The following is a 19,446-nucleotide window of genomic DNA, read 5'->3' as shown; positions in this document are numbered from 1 at the left end:
TTGGGCTGCCTCATTCTTCTTTTGGTTTTGCCTTCAAATGCCATTGCCCTTTCTGCCTCAACTACAAGTGTCATAGATGTACCAAAATGGGCCAGTGTGCTAGCCAAGGGCAGTTTGCTCTGGAGATGATGAATGAAGAGTCTTCCCAACTTTCAAAGCACACTGCAAAAAACACCAATCACTTGTTTCAAAATTTTTAAAGTTTAATAGCAATAAAATGGTTATTAAGATAGTAATAAAAGAGTAATAAGAATTTGGACATTCAGATTTAGAACAGTTAGAACATAAAGGACAATAAAAACAAAGACATACGGACAGTCCTGGTGCCTCCTGGGCAATTATGCCCCGAAAACACACAGGCTAACAAAGGATTAGCCCTTAAAAGCAATAGCCTGTTGCATATTCATATATCTCATGCATGATCCATAAATTCTTTTCAAACAAAGGGTGTTGTCTGGTTATTGTCAAGTTCTCCCCATTAATCTTGTTGGCTCCTCAAAGTCAGGAAGGAGGTGGAAGAAAGTTGGTCTTTTCCAATAAGGATGGAAGAATTCTTCTCTTGGGGCTTTAGGTGTCCTGTTGTCTCTGGGCAAAGAATTTCTTGATTATCCCATCCCTTTCTTGAGCTAGTTAAAAAAGTATCTTACATCACATAGTTTCTATTTTACATAAAGTTATAACCTAAAACTATATTTACCACTGAAATAATTACCAATGTAGCTGGACGGGACGTACATGAGCTTGTCTGGCCTTTGCTGCCTGACCAAATAGCGGCAACTGTGGAATTTTACCCCAGAGACACTTTTGGTTAGCTGGATGCTGCAGCTGGGCGCTTGGAGGCAAGTCCAGGCACACAGGTGCTCAGGTTTACCTTTGGTGGAGAAGCTTTAAGGTGAGGTGAAGGAAAGGAGTCAGCTCTGATGGAGGGTTTCGATCCAGAGCTTTATTCCTGACCCACAGGCCTTTGGATCCAGCAACGACTCCAGGAGAACTCCCAACCACATGGTTTGCTCACCCTTTTACCCGGGGCAGAGGGGGAGGGAAGGAACACGGGGGACCACCAACCAGGTATGGGGCGGGGAAGTGTCAAGGGACAGAGGACACATGGATGGCCCAATGTCCTTCCAGGAGGGGAGGGCATCTTTTGAATTCTGCCAATCACTCGACGCCCTTCTGGAATGCCAGGATTGACATACAGCGCTCAGCAGGGGTCAGGGTGTGGAAAGGAGGGATGATTGACACACCTGGCAGGGAATTATCAGGGAGGAACCTGGGGTATCTGAGGCAAACCATGACATCACACTGCAACATACCACACTACTTAAAAAAATACAGTACTACTAACTAAGACAACATAACACATATAGTATATTAATTTTTATATATATATATATATATATATATATATATATATATATATTCATTTTAATAGCTGTGAAGTGCCTATCCTGTAATATGTACTTTTCACAACATCACGGAAGCCATTTGCACCTTTAAGAGACAGCTGACAAGTCAGAAGGAAATGCTCAGCTTGTTCACATGGTGAGAAAGAAAGGATTCTTCCAGATGAGTTAAAGTTTCAGAAACTTTATTTATTTACAGTCCTACTCTATAATCCTCTAGGGTGGTATTTACAGAAAAAATGGACAGGTACTAAATCAACCAGCCTAACCTTCTGGAGCTAACTAAACTAATTAAACTTCTAGGACTAGGTCAGGTTTTTAATAAAGCTGCATTCAACCTTGTGGATAAAAAGGTGATGTTGCGAGCAGAAAGAAGAAGCAGAAGAGTTGCTGACAGACAAAGGGGTAGCAATCCAAATAAAATGACCCTTACAGCATCTACCAATTAGATTAAGAAAAATATGCGTGCTTGCCTCAGGACAAAATAGAGCTACCAGTCAAGAGATGCGTGGACAAAGTGCAGCAACCAAACAAACAATGCATGATTATAGAAACCTGCAGGATAGGAAGTAATTATAAACTGTGTTTAGAAGCACAATAAATGGCTTCTCCTTGATTCACATGGGATTGTGCAGAGTCTTTTGTCTTTTCTCCACATAATCCTACTCTAAATCCTACTCTACAGTCCTACTCTACAATCCTACTCTAAGATGGTTATGGAGAAAATGGTCCTGATATGATTATAGCACTGTTTGCTTCTCCATCCTCCTCTTCACTGAGATGATGAGCAGTGCATGGATGCAGCCTCGGCTGATGTTACAAATGGATGCTGTTCACAAAAAAAACCCCCAAAAAACAAAACAAAAACAAAAAACAAACAAACAAACAAAACCCAAAAAACCCAAAAACAATACAAAACCAAACAAAACAAATAAACAAAAAAAGCTCCAAACAACAAAAAGACAAAGAACAGTGAACCATTACTTTCGAAACTCAGTGCTTCACACGCTCAATTGGGATTGCTCTGGGTCCTAAAAAGGCCCAGAAAGAGGGGCAATGGGACCATCTGCTCCCCAGCAGTCATGTGCAGGACCCGGCCCTCACAGGCAAACCTGGCCCAGAATCCCACTCATCCATTTATTCAGGTTTCTTTATCTTGTTGGGATTTTTGCCCTGCCAGTGCTCTGGAAATGGTGCTTTCTGTCCCTGGGTTTTCTTCCTTTCAGGAAACTCCAAAGCCTCCCATTGGTCCCTGCCTTTGAAAGACAGGCATTGTTATGAACAAAAATTCGGTTAATATTTTTTTTGTGAGAAAGAGTTACAGGGACGCAGCCAGATCTGTCTCTGCCAGGATTCTTAGTGCTTTGTTATTGTAATATTGGGTCGTTGAGGCTTATCTCTTCTATTGTATTAGTAAAAAAGCCTGGCTGGGTGGGGTAGATGGCCCTTCCCCGAGGCAGTGCTCTCTTCCAGCATAGGGAAGACACCTGAGAGGGTGGGGGGGAGTTATGCAAAGTGACTCCAAAGTCCAGAATGCTTTGTGGGACCCCAACTCCAGAGGCACAGAGAAAACCCCAAAAACAACGAGCCAAATAAGAGTTGAGAGACTAAAGTGATGTCTGGACGTGAGGAGCCGAGTGCTGAGCCTGCAGAGATGCTGAACATCTTCGGAGCCCCTCTCGCCCTGAGCAGAGAGTCGTCCCAACGCTGGGACTAGCCATCTGGGAAGCTCAAAGGATCAACACCTGACGGGGACATCATGCCCTAGAGGCTCCCATGAGGACTGGATCCCCCGGCTCTGCCCCTAGCGGACAGAGCTGCGCATATCCTCCTCCTCTGAGTTTCCCTGGGAGGCACGACGGGGACTGCAGCCCTGCCGGGACGCCCAATCCTGAGCTGATCTCTTTTAATACAGGCATTAAAAAGGAGAAGAAGTCTCCTGGCCCTGTTTATTTCAGCACTGTGCTAATTCCCACAGACACAGAAAGCAGGGTCTACCTTTTCTATGCCCTGCCCCTCCTGTGCTGGATGGCACCTTCCTTCCCAGCAGGGCCAGCCCAGTGGCACTGGGCCCTGCAGTTCCCTCTCTGCCACACAACCTGGCAGTAACCTTGACACAGTTCCCGTCTGCTTGAGCGTGCCAGGCAGCAGATGGGGCTGGGACAAGTCCCTCCCAGCTGTCCCTGTTTTGTCCCTGTTCATGGCAGAAACCTCTAAGGGTGGGCTGGGGGGCACAAACAAGGGCCCCTCAGAGGCTCACAGTGAGCCCCCCACAGCCCCTCCTGCCCACAGCCAAATCTCTGACTCCTAGGCTGGGACTGGCTTCCTTGGACTCCTCCACCACTATTTCATGTCTCTGTACCCCGCATTGCTCTACTTCAATTCTTTTGCCATTAGATAAAACTGAACACTCCACCAAATCACAAAAGAGGGCAACAGAAACAGTCAGAGGACAGAGCACCTCTCCTCTCAGGAAATGCAGAGGGAGCTGGAGTTATTCAGTTTTGTGAACAGGCCCCAGGGAGACTTTAGTGCCACTTTCCAAGACTTCAGAGTGGCTTTGAAGAAAGTGGGGGACATCTTTTTTAACAGGGCCAGTTACAATGGGATACAGACAAATATTTTTAAACCATAAAAGGTATCTAATCAGAGTAGGTCTAAGGAAGAACTTGTTTACTCAGAGCATGGTGCAATCCTGTCACAGCTTGCCCCGAGAGCTTGTAGGTGCCCCATCCCTACAACCATTCCGGCTCCAGTGGGAAAGGGCTCTGAGCAACCTGATCTCTTTAAAGATGTCCCTGCTCATTGCAGGACACTTGCATCAGAGGACCTTTACAGGGCCCTGCCAGCCCAGCCCAGTCTAGGATTCCTCACCATTTTCATTTGAAGAGCACCAAGAGTGGAGGTGAGGAGGAAGGGAGCTCATCTGCTGCTTTGGACTTGAGTGGAGGAGGAGCCCATCCCTCAGACCCTGTTTCACCTGCAGCCCCTTCACATTTTACCTGCAGCAGCTCCTTGGCAGACCAGTGCCGTGCCTCGTCTCTCTGCAGGCAGCAGCTCAGGAAGTCACGCAGGCAAGATGAAAATAGGTTGGGCTGCTGCAGCTTTTGTCTTCCTCCTGTGGCTATCAGGAGTTGGGGCTGGGGAAAAAGGAGACACTAGGCTCCACCTGCTTCTTTCCATCTGTCACTGCTCTCACAGATCCCATTGATTAAGCTCCACTCTGCAGTGGCACTTTCTGCCGTGGCAGAGACCCAGAGATGACTTTGCTTTACCAACCAAAAACCCAAACCCCGATGCAGCCACAGCTTTCCCACCATCCCACAGATCTTGCCTTGGCAGCTGATTTCACTGACTGACCTAGTTAGTGGGAACTACATCAGCACAAGCACATTTCCTTCCCTGATGATTCATATCAGCTTGAGAGGCTTTTTGGAAGAAGGACTTTGCTATACTGACTCCACTCTGTATCCAAGCATTAGTACATGGAAAGTATTTCGCCAGGGCTTCTTGGTCCCTTAAGCACAGCTGCCGCAAAACAAAACTAATCAAGCTTTTAGCTTTGTTCTTGAAAAAAATGGGAATTGGAAGGAAAGGAAATCCACCAGGTATTTTTCAGGTAAGGAAACAAACATTTGGAATCTCATCTTCAACACAGACACATTAAGATGCATGCACAAATGTACTGGGATGAAAACACCTGCTTGGACACACAGGAGCCACATGCAGCTCTGTCTCTCAGCAGCCTGAACATTTCTGCTTTCCTTACATGGAAAAGAAAAACTTTTCATGGTCAAATCCGAAGGAGAGGTTCCATCCCTATGGGCACCCTCTACTCATTTGGCTACTCGAGTCAATGCATGAATAGTAAGCCCATCCCAGAAAGTGCCAGGAAACAAATGGGAGGTTTTGGCAGGCTCTCCACATCACCAGGCTCTGGCTTGGTGACGGGCAGAATGTGGCTTGGCTACGAGAGAAACACGGTCACTGAGTGTTTCAGCAGCACTGCACAAGAAGCAGAAGAGACTTTGTGGCCTTTACACCCTCATGCCCAGGTTTCAGGCATGTTTCCCAGTGAGAAGAAACTGCACAGGGGGTTAAGTTCCTCTCTAAAAACTAGTGACTTAGCAACTTTCTTGTGTTTGGGATTCTTTTCTTCATTTCTGCAAATGTAACACCAGTTCTGAGAGGCTTGCTTTGTGGTTTTAGGGTCATCATCACAGACAGACAAGTGGGAATAACTTGAAACCCAAAGCAAATGTTGCCTGAGAAGAGCTGGGGAGTGTTTCCCTGTGGTGAGGCTTGAGCTGTCTGGCAATCCCTTTCCATGATGTGCAGAAACATCCAGCTGCTCCCCAGAACTCAGTCCCTCTGGGCACACAGGGCTCTGGAAACCCCTGATGATTCCAGCCTTTCTCCTGCTCAAGAGCATCTAACCTAAGCTGAGCTCCAGTTTCTTCCGCAAGGCCAAGGATGCTCACTTCCATGCAACTGACAGTGTCCATGGAGCTCAGCAGGTCTGTCTGATACTGCTCAGGCCAGGGAATTGCAGTGTGGATTGGCAAGACATCGGCTGACCATTTTCCAGTGTGGTTCATGTGGAACCAAGCCCTAACATGCTGACAAGCCAGAGGGAGAGAGCTCATTCTGCTTTTGCAAGATGGTATTTAGAAACATAAGACACTGACTTGGAACTATTCAAACCTCAACTTGCAGAATCCGTCTCAAATAGACAAAAAGAACAATGGCAAGAGGCCTTGGAGTCTCCATAAAAATGCCCACCACTGTCATGATAACTCTGTACTCATGGCATTGAAATAGATGGTGACCAAAGAGACTTTGCTATTATCCTCTTTAACCCAAAGGAGAATTTCAAAGCCGGAAATGGCAATGCACTCCCCTTGTGTACAAATAATTTATGTGGCTTTCTGTCCTTTCCCCACATCACCAGAGGTGACAAAGAGGGTTTTATCCTGACTCTCAGCTGAGCTCAGCCACTGGCCCTGGTGGGGAGCTGGAGCCCTCTCTGTCATTAGAACTTTGCAGGCCAGGGATGGCCCTGCTCCTGTGGTAAAGAAACACAGCACCGGTGTCAACTGCCCATGCTGCATCCCAGCCCAGGCACCTGCCTGCAAGCTCATCAACTTGTAAAAGTACCAGAAACAGCCAAGGGTTTGGCAAACAATTCTAACTGCAGTCAGAGAAAAACACATCCTCAACTTATCCAGGCCACCCACCCAGGTGACTGAACAATGGATAGATGACTTGAAAGCCTGAAAGTTTTGAAGACGCACAGGATTTGGAAAAGATGCTACAGAATGGAAGAGAAGAGCTGTGTTTAAAAAATGAAAAAGCAAGCAGAACTTCTTGGGCATTGCTTTGATAGTAGGGTTTTTTCTCTTTTTTGTTTACTTTTCTTTTTCCTTTTTTTCTTATGTTTTCTATAAAATTGAAACTGGGAAGGTCTAACCTCCATTTCTCAGGATATTTATCACATATCTACCCCCTCCACTGAAAAATTATTGTCCTTCAGAAACAGAGTTCCAACATTGTTCAAAAAACAAGTGAGAAATGTCAGGCATGGCTGGAGGCCAAAATGGCAGGTTTCTGAACTGGTTAGGTTTCTGAACTGCCACTTTCCTTTTTGATACAACCAAAGCTACAGCAGATGCTGATGTGTTGCAGGGGCATTTTTAGAAGGGGACCTTGGTGGAAGTGGTGCCAGCAGATGGCAATGGGATTTTGTCCAATAGCACGCAGAACATGGGACAGGTGAGAAAGACAGTGGGATCAGTGAGTATTCGCACCTTACCAAGACAGGAGTTGCATTCCAGGAAGGAACTTCTCGTTCCACCATTTCAATGCCCACGATTCCCAAAGACCATATGTCCACTTTGGGGCCACATGGTTGACCTGTCACCACTTCAGGCGCCAGCCACCCAGCAGCGCCATCCACGGAGCTCCGTCTGCCCTGCTCAGGGCTGAGCTGAGCAAAGAGGCCAAAGTCAGCTGTGGAGAAAGCAACAAACCATGAAAGCCAGTTCCAAGCAGGAAACCAAGCAAAAGAATTCCCCACTCTCAGGCTAAGAATGTGCTGTTGGATCTCATGGAGAACTGTCCACGCTCGATTTCCTTGGGGCTTTAGCCAAGGGAGTATGGAATTGGCCACTTCCAGAAAAACCCAGGTTTCTTAACGCTGCTCACAGCAGTGGACTTTATTCCCCTGAAGCTTTAGATTGTAGCTCCCTCTGTCTGGAAGGGACACACATAGAGCAAGGCCATTCTTGACTGCTTGTGGTTCCTTATACCTCTGTGCACGTTGCAACTGTGCCCTCAGCTCACAGCGGGTGTCCCTGCACTGCCACCAGCACCATTTTTGGGGAGCTGGCTGTCACTCCAAGCAGCCCCACACCCACATCCCTGGAATGCTGCACCTGACCAAGAATATACTGACCCAGCTTGACAGAGCCATCGGTTCTGAGAAGGATGTTTCTTCTCTTCACATCTTGGTGGATAACATGGTTTGAATGAAGAAAATCCAGTCCTTGCAGGCACTGAGTGAGAAAACAGAAACAGGAGGACAAAAATGAGTGATGTGATTTCATCACACAAGAAAGGAAGCAAAGAATTGAAAAGATTCCCTCTCTGGGGGAATGGGGAGTAATGGCAGAACAGTAATGGTCACTGAGAGGAAGAGCTTGCTGCTCCAACACTTGCAGAGCAGGACCTTTCTGGGGAAAGGCATGTCAGCTTTTGAAAGAGCAACAGCACCTGCTGCTGTAGGCTGTCCCCTGCCAACCAGCCAGGATGACTCCTGCTGCAGTGGACGTGCTTTTGCCATGCAGAGGACAAAGGAGGGGTTCTGAAAGGAGAAATCCCTCCCTTTATTGTGAAGTGGATCACTTTTGGGTGGGAGGCTGCATGACAAAGATTTTCTTGCTGGCCTCAGCACAGGCTTGGAAGTATCACACCAGTCACTTTCCATAAGCAAAGAGCATTTTGGCTGCACTTCTATCCTTTTCAGCTGAGGACTGTGAGAAATGAGTCTTTTTTCTTTGCTCATCATTTCAAATCCTGCCACCAGCACCTTTGCTTTTACAGGCAAGGAATGCAGTGGAGACAGACTCCAGGCAAACATTTAGAGAGGCAAGGTGGAGAACAGCAAATACAAATACAAATAAAAGAGACAGAGCGAGAATACGACAGCAGGAGATAAGAGTACTGGCACTGAGTACAGGGAGTACAGGGGCACTGGCAGGCCTTTCACTTGAGATGCTTTTACTTGCCCATAGCATACCAGCAACACAGAAACAAAGCTTGGCACAGGAAATCACTCCAGCTCTGAGCCCTGTTTCCCAGACAATGCTGCCCAAGCCCTTGGAAACACAGATGGCATTGCTGACCTCCCGACTGATGGCTGCCATCTCATCTTCTGACAAGTAGGTATTGCTGATGACATTGCTCAGAGTGCCCCCATCCATATACTCCATAACCAGGGACAATTCCTCACCCACAAGGTAGCTGAAAGGAGGAAACAAGGGCGTGGAGATAAATGTACATGGCTAGGTTGCTGTTTGGAAAAGATGGGTTGATTCTTCCTTACAGGTCCCTTTGAGACAAAGACAAAATAAAGGAATAGACATTCCCTCTTGGCTGTGCATTGTTTGCCATCTGTGCAGTCTAAAGGAGAAAGGCACAGCTGCAAAAAAGGAGATGTCTTAGATGGGCAGCAAGCAAAATGTGCAGTTTAGTAATAGCCCAGATATAAAACCTGTCACGCATAGTGTTTCAGGAAAAAAGCACCTAGTCTTCCTGGCATGCATAGCAATGGAAAACAGTGGCAACAATCCAAGGGAAATCCTTGTTAGTTTACCTGGATGTAGGAAGACACTTGAAAAAAATCAAGCTCCAAAACAAAGTGGTGGCTGTGAATATAAAGATCATTGATTTTGTAATGAAGCCCCAAACTGCCTTTCCAATCAGCATTTTGATAATGCACAAAAACGTAATCTTGTTTTCAGTGGTACCTATAGGGCATTATTGATCAAAATGCTTAGGCAGCGCCACAAACTGAAAATCAATCCTAAACAGTCCTATCCCATTCCACGGTTAGCTACTGACGCGACCCCTAACGCTGGAGCCATATCCCATATCACCGGCGGGTGGTCTCAGGAGGGTTCGCCCCATCCACATTCAGGAATTGCTGATGATGCTGTGCACCAGGTTACTCATTAATCCGAAAGCAATCCTGGTGGATTCGTCTGTTTGAAGTTTGGTAAGCTCCCGTGGCTCTTTGCCCTCAGGGCAAACAGGAAAGAGAGATAGGGATAGGGGAATTGATGAGCTAAGCATGTTCAGAGCCAACAATGTCAAACTGACCCTAAGAGCCTTGCCAAGCCATGGGGACCAAGCCAAGTACACCAGGAATTGGCCATATTAGGATAGGAGTTCTAAGTTTAAGGAGGAAGACTCATCAGGAGACCCCTGCCCACGATGAAGGCAACCGGAACGACCACCAAGATGATCCTCAGAAGAGATGTCCCCGCCCACGCTCCGCCTACACCACGCCCCTTATGAATATGCTTGCAAAGACATGATTACGTATGTGATATGATGAAACCCTGCATCCAAAACTGTATAAAAGGCCTGCTTTGTTACGGGGTACTCAGAAATCCCTTTTGTGATTTCTCCGACGCGTCGTAATAAAATACCTCCTGTCTATGCTGACTTAAGTTGAGTCTCTTAGACAGTTATTCTCGCCTTTTGGGGCAAAATTTGGCATCATTCCTGGCGACCCAGATGGGACCACCAGACAGGAGATCGGGGCCTTAAGGGGTCCTCCGGAGCCGGGTCCGGGGCCGGGACCGTCCAGGCGCCCCTGACAGATTTTTGTCAGAAGAGACTCCCCCCCCAGACCAGTGCTCTTTGGTGGACGGAGGGTTTCCTGTATCTCCTGCTCCAATTAGGAGGTATTTTAATTGTTAATTGTTTATTGATTTTGGGATAAAGCGCTTTAATTGGGAAACGGGGACCAGACGTGGTCACCCGACGGGAAAGCCCAGGGACGCCATGGCAAAATCCCATTTGGAATCGGGGTTAGAGTCCCCATTTGGAATTGGGGTTAGAGTCCCCATTTGGAATCGGGGTATTTGTTAAAAGAGTGTATGTTTTTCTTTCATCTTAATGTTGTTGCTTTGTTCGAATCTCTAAATGTTGTTGCTTTGTTCGAATGTTGTTGCTTTGTTCGAATCTTTAAACTACGCCTGGGAACGTATCCAGCCAGGCCCGGGACCCTGTCCAATTTTTCCCCTTTCCCTTATAAGGTTTTGAGAAGGTACATGTGTGGTATATTTTGTCTAACATTGTTTTGTTGTCTGCAAGTATTTCGTAATTTGGTAAGATGCGAGTTCGAATTGCCGGACAAGGACTCGGTATTTTGTGTTAACTGTAATTTTTTTTGCGTGTAAGAATTTATTGTCATATCATCTGCAAACCGAACCTTGGTTTACAGCTGTTTTTACGGGTGTGTGACAGCCCGAAGCTAACCAGTATTGGTACTATATGGTTTGCCAGCGACATCTTGTGGTAAAGCGGTGTACTCTGATAGACCGGAAAGGTAGGACAGTTTGAATAAAAGAGTGTGGGTATGGGTGAAAGTGAATGAGACGCAGCATCGCTGCGAAGCGAGAGGGAGTCCTGCTCCGCATTTCCTGTTCTTCACGAGAAGCCAGGTCGGAAACAGGCAAAGTGATTGGAAATTGTGTGTATGAAGTGTTAAAATAAATTGACATACAGTGCTTGCGAGAAAGAGACTAAACTGAAAACACAGACGCAGGGAATAGCCATGGCAGGTCAACAGAGTAAGGACGTAAATATGAAAACCCCCTTAGGATGTATCCTAAAGCACTGGAAGGACTTGGGAGGAATTCCGGGGGAAACATAAGTAAAAAGACACTCCTTAAATATTGTACACCGTGGTGGCCATTGTACAAGTTAAATGACAATGAGAAATGGCCACCGGAGGGAACAACTAATGCTTTTCCTCCGCTAGCTTAATAAATGGGACGAGGTGATGTATGCTCACATGTTCTTTACCCTAAGAAATAAACCGGAGTGGCAAAAAGAGTGCGGGGTAAACGTAGCACCTCAGGACCCTCTAGTGTTGGACTTGGAAAAAGATAAGAAAGGTTCAAAGCCCAAAGAACGTTTCTGTGATGCATGTAGCATTGGGCAACAATGTCTTAAGTTAACAAGAAGGGACAGTGGAAAGGAGAGCGAAATAAGCCTGTGGTAGTACCATCCCTTCGCTCCAGGGCGGAAAGGGCCTCTTCCCAGGCCAAAAGAAGGAACAAGGGGATCCTAGCCCGTTAAAGAAACTGGATCGATGGTGGAAATCTAGGTTTGGGCACAGCCCCCAGAGACTGGACAACAGTGTGGAGGAGGTTACCCCATTAAAATCGGGGATCGATGAGAGGAAAAGCAGCCCTCGGGGACTAGATAGTCCACAGGGGTCGGGGAGCTACATGGATGCTGACAGCCCACCCAGACTAGAAGTCGAAGGGGAGGAAGGCAGTCCGTCAGGAGCAGAGAGCCGAAGGGAGACACGTAGCCTGCCCGAACTCAGTCCATATGGGGATAACAACACATCCAGAAGTGGAGGCATCTGTAGAATGGAAACCAGCACACCAAGGACTGGGGACAAAAGTAACTCACTGGGAAGCGACGTCTCTAAATTGAGATGCGATGTCTCTGAATTGAGATATAGTGAGAAGAATGATGAGACATGTGAAAGGGAGGCAGAGAACAACTCACAGAAACTGGATATAGTAATTCAGATAGAGGATAAGAGAGATGGGAGAGGAGCAGAGGACGAGAGGGACAGCAGCCTGGGACAGGAAAGGAGCCAGCAGGTACGAAAAGGGCGACAGACGCAGGACGAGAATCGGATGGATTGTGTAATGGAGATAGGAGGTAAAACTGAGGAACAGGAAGGGGGAAAGAGGAAAGAGAAGAGAAAGAATAGGGAAGACATTGAGGCACAGGAAGAAGATCCTGGGGAGGGGATCAGTCACTCGTATTATACCAGATCTGTGGCACGGGGGAAGCAAAGCAAAGAGAGGAAGGGAACCATACGATAGCTCCTCTCCGACAACTTATGCCAATGGTGGGGGAGAGGACTAGAGTAAAGGTGCCGTTTTCGACAAGTGATCTGAATAATTGGAGGGATGAGGCAAAGAATTTCAGGAGGAATCCAGAGGGAGTAGCGAAGAGGTTTGAGTTAATGGCAAAGAATTTAGATATTGATTGGGAGGATATAGAGGTGATGCTGTCGGAGTTGACAGATACAGAAAGGGAACTCGTATTGGAAACAGGAAGACGACATGCTCAAGTATTATCAGGGAGACTAGAAGATAATTTTCCCAGTAGTAAACCAGAGTGGGACCCGGGCAATGCAGAGCACTATCAGTGATTAGTGCAGTATAGAAAACTGATAGCGATGGGCTTGCGTAATGCGATTCCTAAGGCTATCAACTGGTCAATGCTATATGACATCAGACAGGGAAAAAATAAGACCCCATCAGAGTTCCTGGACAGGCTTAGGGCAGCAATGAGACAATACACACCCCTGGACCCAGCAACAGAAGAAGGGAAACAGCATTTGTTAGGGTTGATGATGGGACAGAGTAACCCAGACATTAGGAAGAAATTACAAAAGCTTGAGCATCCAGCAAATAAGAACATAGAGACACTGCTGAATGAGGCATGGAAGGTATACAATAATAGAGAAGTTGAGGAGAAGAAAAAGGAGGACAGGAGGATAGCTCGAGTAGTGGCTGTAGCAGTGGCAGCTCAGCGGACAGGTTACTCGGAACCTGGAACTAGGGGAAGAGGTAGAGGCAACCCAGTAGGAGGGAGGGGGAGGCTCCAACCCCACCCGACTAGAGTAGGGCCAAATCAGTGCGCGTACTGCCTAGAGATGGGACACTGGAAGCAAGAATGCCCCCGACTAAAGGAAAGACTAATGGCCACCACTACTACCGCACATCAGGATAGTGAATGAGGGGGACTGGTGGGCCGTACCCTAGCAGACCCACTGGTTAAAATTGAGCTAGGGGAAGGTAAAAAGGAATTAAACTTTTTGATTGACAGAGGAGCAACTTTTTCGGTTTTAAATCAGGAATTGGTACCTAAAAGTGATGAATTTGTACAAGTTGTGGGAGCAACAGGCCAACCAGAAAAGGTTTACTTTTTGAAACCCATTAAATACAAAATTGGAAAAACAAATGGGAATTCATCAGTTCCTGTATTTACCAAATTCGCCAAAGCCCTTATTGGGGAGAGACCTATTGGAGAACTTGGGGGCCGTAATGAAGTTCAACAAAGACAAATTGGGATTTCAAGTAAATGAGGAACAACTGATTACAGCTTTAAGCCTAACAATCAGTTGTGTGGAACCCAAACCTGAGAATCACAATTTTGAGCAAATCCTGAGCGAGACATACCCATTAGTTTGGGCTACTGATATACCGGGAAGATCAAAACAAGCAGCACCGATTGTTGTTGAACTTAAAGTTGGGGCAAAACCAGTGAAAAGAAAACAATACCCTTTGAGGATAGAAGACAGGAAGGGGATTGAGCCCATAATCAAAAGGTTTTTGGAACTAGGATTATTGGTAGAATGCGAATCGGATTTTAACACACCAATTCTGCCAGTAAAGAAACCTAATGGGGCTTATAGGCTAGTTCAGGATCTGAGAGTAGTAAACGAAATAACCAAGACATTACATCCGGTAGTTGCTAACCCATACACGCTTCTAACTAGACTAAAGGAAAATTTGGCCTGGTTTACAGTATTAGATTTGAAAGACGCATTCTTCTGCCTTCCCTTAGCCCCCGAGAGTCAAAAGATTTTTGCTTTTGAGTGGGAATCTGTAGATAGAGGAAGAAAGACCCAACTTACCTGGACGGTATTGCCCCAAGGATGGAGCAATTCCCCCACGATTTTTGGGAATCAGTTAGCCAAGGAATTAGAACAGTGGGAAAGGCCGCTGGGAGATGGCACCCTTCTGCAGTACGTAGACGACCTCCTAATAGGAACAGTAACAGAGGAAGAATGCATTGAATGGACTATTTCCTTGCTAAATTTCCTGGGTTTAAGTGGATATCGAGTCTCTCAACAAAAAGCACAGCTGGTGCAAAAAGAAGTGGTGTACCTGGGATACGAAGTCTCCAGAGGACAGCGATCCCTGGGAGCAGCTAGGAAAGAGGCCATCTGCCAGATGCCTAAACCAGAGACGGTGAGAGATCTGCGCGCCTTTCTGGGGATGACAGGTTGGTGTCGGCTATGGATCTACCAGTACGGGATACTTGCTAAACCACTGTATGATTTGTTGAAGGGAACCAAGAATGTCCTAGTTTGGACTCCCGAAGCAGAAGGGGCCTTCAAGAAGTTAAGGCTGGAGCTAATGAGAGCACCAGCCTTAGGCCTCCCAGATGTATCAAAACCATTCTGGCTGTTCTCCCATGAGCGACAAGGGATGGCCCTAGGAGTCCTAGCACAGCAGGTGGGACCACATAAAAGAGCTGTGGCCTACTTCTCCAAGCAGCTGGATGAAGTAAAGGATGGCCAGGCTGTCTAAGGGCAGTAGCCGCAGTGATAATTAACATAGAAGAGGCCAGGAAGCTCACGTTGGGTCAGAAAGTGACTGTCCTAGTATCTCACACTGTGTCGGCTGTGCTGGAACAGAAAGGCAATCATTGGTTGTCGCCCTCCAGATTCCTAAAATACCAGGCCATCCTGGCTGAATCAGATGACGTAACTATTCAGGTAACTAACATTGTGAACCCAGCTTCATTTCTAAAAGGGAGAGCCCCAGCAGAACCCATCGAACAATTGAGGCCGTCTGCCTGGAAACAATTGAGGCCATCTACTCCAGTCGCCCGGATCTCAAAGAGGAGCCGTTCGAAGATGCGGACAACTGGTTCTCGGATGGCAGCAGCTTCGTGAAGCGAGGAGTAAGAATGGCTGGCTATGCAGTCACTACCACAGAAAGGGTAATTGAGTCAAACCCTTTGCCTGCAGGGACTTCAGCCCAAAAGGCAGAGCTGATAGCTCTGACTCGAGCCCTGGAATTGGCGGAGAACATGCAAATTAATATATGGACAGACTCTAAATATGCCTTTTCCGTTGTACATGCTCATGGAGCCATCTGGAAAGAAAGAGGGCTGTTGACTACACAAGGGAAAACAGTCAAACATGCAGAGGAGGTTCTGCGATTGCTAAAGGCGGTCCAACTCCCAGCACAAGTGGCCATAATGCATTGTAAGGGACACCTGAAAGGTAACACTATTCCAGAAATAGGGAACAGGAAGGCAGATGCAGAAGCTAAATTGGCTGTCACAAGGGCTAGGGAAGTGAAAGTAACGGCCCTAATACCAGGAGAGCTGGATACCAACATCCAGCCAGATTACCAAGAATCAGATCATAGATGGATTCAAAGAAATAAGGGCAAAATATTAGAGAATGGTTGGGGTCAATTGGAAACAGGACAGTTAGTAGTACCAGGAAGCGTGATGTAGCAGTTTGTAAAAGCAGAACATGAGAAGGCCCACTGGGACTTGGATCCGCTCTACCAGTACCTGCAAGCTAGGATAGCAGGACCAAAATTATTTACCACCATAAAACATGTCACATCCCAGTGTGAGCGATGCCTGAAGAACAACCCGAATACAGGGACTAAGATACACCAGGGAGCAATAAATTGAGGTAAATTCCCAGGTGAAGTATAGCAAATTGATTTTTCTGAACTCCCAAGAAAAGGGGGGTTTCGGTACTTGTTGGTATTAACTGATACATTTTCTGGGTGGCCTGAGGCGTTCCCTTGCAGGACAAATAAGGAAAGAGAAGTAACTAAAGTATTGTTGAATGAAATTATTCCACGGTTTGGAGTACCGAAGAGCATTTCTTTGGATAGGGGTACACATTTTTGTGCAAAAGTAGTAAGAGCAATAAGCAAAGCATTACAAATCAAATGACAAATGGATGTCGAGCCTATATGTTGCCATAGACACATATAGCCACTACATATGGGCTACAGCACAGGGATATGAAAAGGCCCACAAAAGTACTGTACTGGGGTCGGGGATATCTTTGTCTTTCCTCACCAACAGGGCCTTTGTGGGTGACTGCCAAGTGGACTAAACCTGTCTTTGATGCAGCATCTGGTAGACAACCTTACGGAGGGGGACAAGGAGCGTCTGAGGAGGAAGCTGCTGCTGATCTTGCAACCCTTATTGCTGCAGCTGAAGGGACACTCGAAAGCGGTGGACAGAGCAGTGACACGCCACTACCGGACGGCCAGGGAGCTGATTGACATTGTTGAAGCACTATCGACCTTCCGCATAAAAGGACCAGCGAGGGAGCGCTACCTTGAGTGTCGCAGCCCCTGTTGTGCTGCGTGGGTAGCTCTATATTGTGGGGGTTGTAGTAGAACCTTTTGGTTAGAACAGTCTGGGATCTGGGATTTATGGTGTAATACCTGTAAGCATAACTACACATGGGAGGAGGACTGGCAGAGGGAACTAAGGAGACAGACAGGGCTAGATACGGTCCTAGCTTTAAATCTTTCTGAGTCACCCGAGCAGAAAATTTTGGCCTATTACCGGTGGGAGGTACAGTGTATTGTGAAAAGAGTTAAAGCTCAAGTCATATATAGCTTCTGCCAGGTGTAGAAAATTGGTGCCCTTAACACAGCATTCTGGAGTAGGACCCATTGAAGGAGATCCCAATAAAGCATTGGACGCCTGCATTGAGACTCTTCAAGGATTGAGATTGCAAAAGTTAAGATCAGTAAGGTTAAAGACAGATAAGAAAGGGAGAGCGAGAAAGAAAGCAGAAAAATGAGGCTTATTTTTTGTTATACTGCTTAGTGCTGTGGCGGATGGGACAGTAGGAGTAACACGCTTTAATCAGCTTAGAAATAACATATGGATAACGCTTGCTAATCAAACTAATCAATCTTCGCTTTGTCTTAGCCTTGGGGGGGGTTACTAATCCATTTTAAACATGTTTAGTGGGTCTTCCAGTGTGGTCCCCTTGAGAATTTTGCAGCCTGATCAATAATCAAACTTTGTGCATGCGCAATTTGACTAACATTAAACCACCCGCGCCAGGTTATACCACAAGTCAGAGTGACGGTTACTGCCAAATGCAACTCAGCCAAAATTCAAGCAGGAGGAGATGCAGCCTGCATAACTTAGACTGCAGCCGGATAGGGAGCCCACGGTTTTGGACTGGGTTAAAATAAGTAATGGTTTCAACTGTCTTGCCGGGAGGAGCTGCAAATAAAGCTATGAACCTAGCAAAGCAGTTGGGATGCTGGGCCGAGGATAAGCTAGACAAAACGCCACTATAGATAGTTGCCAAGAAGAGACTAACAATACTAACTTTTGCATATGCAACTTCACCAAGATAGTAGGTTGTGATTTTCATTATACTGTCCCAATAACTACTCAACAGCTAATTAATGCAGATTTTAACCTATATCAAGAGATACCGAAATTACAAATAGGGATGGACCTTAAAATTCTTAAAGCAATGCTCGCACATCCTAAAGTGAAGAAATTGGTGCAAAAGGTGAATCAAACGACTAAACGAATGGTATGGCAGGTAGAACATAATTCAGAGAAAGTAAAGGATGTCCTGACCGAAGTAGAACAAGTAGGCCAGCATCATTGGTGGGATATCGTTACAGGATACTCCCCAACAGCTACACAGGTCTTCAACTACCTGGTGCACCCAATGCTAATAGTAATTGTAGCTCTGTTACTATTAACTCTCACAAATATTTGTATGTGGTGGAGACTAAGAATTATAATGAAAAGGACCCAAATGGTTTGGGCTATGGTACGAGCGTATCAGCGCCCTATAGGATTAGAATTTGACGAAAGAATTCGTAAGTTATAAGAAAAGGAGGGAAATGAAGCCCCAAACTGCCTTTCCAATCAGCATTTTGATAATGCACAAAAACGTAATCTTGTTTTCAGTGGTACCTATAGGGCATTATTGATCAAAATGCTTAGGCAGCGCCACAAACTGAAAATCAATCCTAAACAGTCCTATCCCATTCCACGGTTAGCTACTCACACGACCCCTAACGCTGGAGCCATATCCCATATCACCGGCGGGTGGTCTCAGGAGGGTTCGCCCCATCCACATTCAGGAATTGCTGATGATGCTGTGCACCAGGTTACTCATTAATCCGAAAGCAATCCTGGTGGATTCTTCTGTTTGAAGTTTGGTAAGCTCCCGTGGCTCTTTGCCCTCAGGGCAAACAGGAAAGAGAGATAGGGATAGGGGAATTGACGAGCTAAGCATGTTCAGAGCCAACAATGTCAAACTGACCCTAAGAGCCTTGCCAAGCCATGGGGACCAAGCCAAGTACACCAGGAATTGGCCATATTAGGATAGGAGTTCTAAGTTTAAGGAGGAAGACTCATCAGGAGACCCCTGCCCACGATGAAGGCAACCGGAACGACCACCAAGATGATCCTCAGAAGAGATGTCCCCGCCCACGCTCCGCCTACACCACGCCCCTTATGAATATGCTTGCAAAGACATGATTACGTATGTGATATGATGAAACCCTGCATCCAAAACTGTATAAAAGGCCTGCTTTGTTACGGGATACTCAGAAATCCCTTTTGTGATTTCTCCGACGCGTCGTAATAAAATACCTCCTGTCTATGCTGACTTAAGTTGAGTCTCTTAGACAGTTATTCTCGCCTTTTGGGGCAAAATTTGGCATCAGTAAGACACGACTCATCCGAGTTTTTGAACAATTTTCAAATACCATGTGCCAGCGAAGACTCATGCAGAAAAAATGCAATCTCTCCCCATCCACCGGAGATGAAAAGAGCAATAATAATTAGGCAATAATTACAGCTCTATTTTCTGCCAGTGACCAAAGTGGGATTTTACCTTGCATGTTTGCAATATGTGAACAAACATTCATGGGACAAAAGCACAACTCACCAGTCTAAA

At 46.3% G+C, this 19,446-nt stretch overlaps 1 long non-coding RNA gene across 3 annotated transcripts; it reads right to left on the bottom strand.

Moving 5' to 3' along the window:
- Positions 1-100: 100 nt before the first annotated feature.
- On the bottom strand, positions 101-18,630 carry LOC141731566 (uncharacterized). Of its 3 annotated transcripts, none has more exons than XR_012583613.1 (4): positions 18,550-18,630; positions 7,858-7,957; positions 7,216-7,412; positions 101-585 (listed from the first exon to the last, which is right to left on the bottom strand). It is a non-coding gene; the product is annotated as an uncharacterized LOC141731566 (long non-coding RNA). The 3 variants fall into 3 exon arrangements; XR_012583615.1 differs by lacking the exon at positions 18,550-18,630 and adding an exon at positions 14,365-14,491; XR_012583614.1 differs by lacking the exon at positions 101-585 and adding an exon at positions 1,438-4,543.
- Positions 18,631-19,446: the final 816 nt, after the last annotated feature.

This window comes from Zonotrichia albicollis, chromosome 23 (assembly GCF_047830755.1).
Source record: "Zonotrichia albicollis isolate bZonAlb1 chromosome 23, bZonAlb1.hap1, whole genome shotgun sequence".
Classification (NCBI taxonomy): domain Eukaryota; kingdom Metazoa; phylum Chordata; class Aves; order Passeriformes; family Passerellidae; genus Zonotrichia; species Zonotrichia albicollis.
This window is presented reverse-complemented; position numbering and strand designations above follow the sequence as displayed.